The 4,026-nt window shown below is 37.5% G+C and overlaps 1 protein-coding gene across 3 annotated transcripts in view; it reads left to right on the top strand.

Moving 5' to 3' along the window:
* Positions 1–4,026, top strand: part of LOC115234245 (basic-leucine zipper transcription factor A-like) — a 113,115-nt gene that overhangs the window by 13,196 nt on the left and 95,893 nt on the right. The window contains exon 3 of one of the 3 annotated variants that reach the window (XR_003883896.1): positions 1,787–1,904. The exons of the other annotated variants lie outside the window; for them this stretch is intronic. The gene's annotated coding sequence lies outside the window, so the exon portion shown is untranslated. Of the gene's footprint in view, positions 1–1,786; positions 1,905–4,026 lie in introns of those variants that run through there. 3 annotated transcript variants of the gene reach the window in all.

Here is a 4,026-nt window from a genome sequence, read left to right as displayed (position 1 = left end):
ATATGAATCTTCGAAAGTGAGTTAACGGCGGGCGTTATTAGTGCGACAAGGTGAAACCCAGGGGCAGAAATGTCTATTGATTTTTCGAAGAAAACTCGGCATCCCTTCTCTTGGATCCGCCGCCGCTAACCTACATTCGAGTTATAGCGGCGAAGTCTAGGTACGAAGTCTGATAAAACGCGTCCGATAATGAGACTTGCGGCGTATCGCGTCGAGATAGGGACGCATTGCTTTTTTTCCGATGAAAAAACAGGCTTGCCGCGATTTTTCTAATGCGCGTCTGAACTTTTCTTTCCGCTTTCTCCTTCGCTAAAAAAAAAGGGGGGGGGGAATTAAATCGGCACGAGGAACGAGCGCGATACCGCGATTCTCTCGCCAATCATTCGAATTTCATTGGTTCCGTTGAACGATGTGGCACCCTTTAAACCGTTCCCGTTTTCGGGGGTGAACACGCCAGGATACCGAGCGACGGAGAGGGCGACTCGGTCGCAACCCCCCTTTTGTACTCGCGCCGAGGGGGATCGATCCGCGTTCACTCTGCGCACCTACCCCTGCGGCAAAACCCAAATCCGAATCCCGCTCGAAGAGCAGGAGCAGCGCCGGCTAAAATCGCCCGCGTTTTTAGCTGGGGCGAATTTTCGATGCGACGCCGTGCCGCGCTGATTAAGCGAGATGATCTATACGATTGTTTGACATTTTTGTTAAATTAAATTCATCAAAACTGATGTAATTTCGATGAATTTAACTAGATACGGGAGAACAATCTCTATGTTTGTTTTCGACATGGAGACACAATGATTGCACCAGTTACAATCTACACTTATGTATAGGGAGAATACTGTAAATACCAAAGATAATAAATAAACCTAAACTACAATAAATTACATTGTATTACAATCTTTGTTCGTTGTCGCACAAAATTATCCCCGCTGGTGCAATCTAACTCCACCTTAGATTATTGCAAGAGCGCTATTAGTAAAACGACATTATATTCCCTTGGGATTGTAGTCATCAAAAAAATAGTAACCGAGTGGCAACTGTATAAAATGTAATTACGTAATGTGACGAAATATGATATTAGTTAATTCACTTTGAACGCCGAAAGCATTAATTGCAAATAAATAAATTATTTTTTATGCGGAAAAATTATCTTTCTGTTTCTTTCTTAGAGCATGGATTAAGAAAATCGAATTAGTTATTGTCAGATAAAAAATGAGACAAATCGTGAGAGACATTTTGGTTCAGTTGACTTTGGGCAGACTCTGTGTGTGTTTGTGTTATAAATTTCTGCGCGGATAAACCGCGAGAGTTCCGACCGCACACGCGCACTCTGGTCGTTCGCGGAGAGTATATCGGATGGTCCATCGACTACCTTGAGTTCAGGCATTCTAGCTGGAAAATTTACAATCGAGTTCGCGGAGAGTTGAAGATTCGCGAAAGGCTATGGTTTCGTAAGGGCGTACGATCGATACGGAAAAGTTCCTCGAAATCCTGAGTAAAGCTTCGCCTCGACTACTATTTCGCGTAATTGCAATCATCAGATCTAGACCGAATCTATTCGTCCCTGCGTAATTTCGTACGATCTTGTAGGACAAAAGTTGTCCAGATCAGTTTTACGAAAAGTTCATCTTAATTTGATCAGAAAATAAACGATTGAAAAATTAATGCGATAATATTTTATAAAATAGAAAATATTTTATTTCACATTTATTTATATCTATAATAATTTCAGCTAAAAAACATCTCTTGAATTTTAACCGTCAATGATATTTGTCCTTCTCTTTAGAGTTAACTTTTCCAATAGTATGAAAATCTTCCAAGCTATGGATCGCTAAAGAGAACGTGATCTAGGAAGAGATGTCCATCATGATCATCTTCAACAAGAAGGACAGGATATAACTCTCTTATAGTTTGTAAAGCCAAAAAAATTTAATAAATTTTATTTAACATGGAATTAAAAAAAAGTCAAATAATACATATATTATTTTATGTCATCGTAAAAATATATACACTTTTTCTTAATAAATGGAAATAAGATGAAATAAGCGCGAGAATTAATACTAACAATAAGAAATGTTTTCTATTTTATAAACATTATTGTAAACAATTTTCGAGCACAAAGGTTTAATAAAGATTAAAAAATGTTCTAGCTAAAAATATAATAATTTATGTAACAAATTTTTTATTGTTAGTTTTACGCGTATATCCCCACGTGTGAACGAATAATTGGGTTAAAGAATATCAAAACGAACATTTAATTTCACATGTTCATCGGATATTCGGTTCCAAGGAATCGCGTAAACGAGAGAACAAGAGAGGATCAACAAGCGTGGGTGGATGGGGGAAGTAGAAAGTTGTCGATGATCAAATAATTTTCACGAATCGCGAATAAATCGAGGGGTTTGCACGCTCGGCTCGTGTGCATTTTCGAAATTCCAGGAAGAGAGCCATTTTACATACGGAATTAACGTTGCGCACGCATACATACTATATATGCATTCGTTGCGTATAACTATTCCAATCCAAACGAATCGGATACATAGCACGAAAGTCCATTCATCGTGGCGTTCATCTCAATATATATATATATACGCTGTTCATGCATCATTGATGAGTAAAAATGCACCGGACACGCATTCTCTGCCTTGTGATATCAGCATATTTTTCCATCATGATGTATTAATAATACGAATCCACACAAATTAACAATTAGAAACGGATATTCTGCGATTATGTGAGTTGTATCTTTCCACACTAACGATGAAACAAATATGTGAGAACGATAAAATTGATATAATTAATAGTAAATTTCGTAATTATCTACTTTAAAAGATTAAGTTAATCGTAACATACTGTGTAATGCAATCTGATATTAAATGTGAAATTTTCATTTTTTTGGAAATACTAGCCGGTTTAGTATTAGCTATTGTGCTAGATTTTTTTATAGCATTTATAATCCAATACACAAGAACAATTTGTTCATAAAGATAATTTCTATAAGAGTATGACAGTTCTACATATTTATTCATTTCTGCAATTAAAATGTTGCGCATCGTTTGGTTCTTCAATTTTTAAAGCGCCGCTCTCCCTACTTTAATATCCAATTCTATAGAGAACATATTTTCTGAATTATCACATTTTCAACAAAAGACACAAAAGCAGATAAAAAAGAGAAAAAAATAAATCCAATCATTATTTCAATTAAATAATTTTATTTTTTTGTACACTGAAAATTATCAAAATAAAATGATATTCTACATAAAATATAAGAGCAAAAAAAAAATAAAATTTCTATATAATGGCAATATATATAAACTTAATTGTAATAAATTTACTAATGGCAATATACGTTTTCATTGTTTTATTATTAAATAATTAAAAAAACGCTTTGTACAATCCTTGTCTGTAAAGAGATATAAAATATTATGTAACATAATTATATAATAATTTATAAATGTTGCTTTATATAAGAGGCACGTGTCGCCCAACGATTTACATTGCAGAAAATCTCGCGGCTACTGCCGGGTTAACGAGATATCCGTGCGGTATGCATCTCGACGTTACATCTTCGTATTTTGCGCCGTGGGCGTTACACAGCGTGTCAATATATTTTTCTCGCCACGTTCCGGTTTGTCCGCATTTCGCGTATAATCAGTGGCGTCGAGCCCCACGCCGGTATCGCAGTCAGTTGGCATTACGGTTAGTCGGTATTCGCGGGTCTGGTCGGTATACAGAATGTCGATAATAGGTCGCCGTCGCTTTTATCCATTGGAATTGCGCCCGTCGATAATTCGTAGGGACGAAAGGCGGGAAATGGAAGAAGGAAGGGCGAAGAAGGTGACGAGAGAAGAGAAGAAGGTGACGAGAGAAGAGAAGAAGGAAGAGAGAGGCGGACACGGCGAGGATTGTCGGGATGTGCAGGGGATGGTGGAGGATAACGCGAACGGATGGAAGGACGGGGGAGGATATGGCGAGAGAAAACAGGTAGGGGTAGAACGCGTTCGCTGGAGAAGAGAGAGGGAGAGG

The sequence above is a fragment of the Formica exsecta genome, unplaced genomic scaffold (genome assembly GCF_003651465.1).
Source record: "Formica exsecta isolate Colony F162 unplaced genomic scaffold, ASM365146v1 scaffold2, whole genome shotgun sequence".
Lineage (NCBI taxonomy): Eukaryota > Metazoa > Arthropoda > Insecta > Hymenoptera > Formicidae > Formica > Formica exsecta.
The sequence above is the reverse complement of the archived record's forward strand: the minus strand, read 5'-3'. Positions and strand labels throughout refer to the sequence as shown.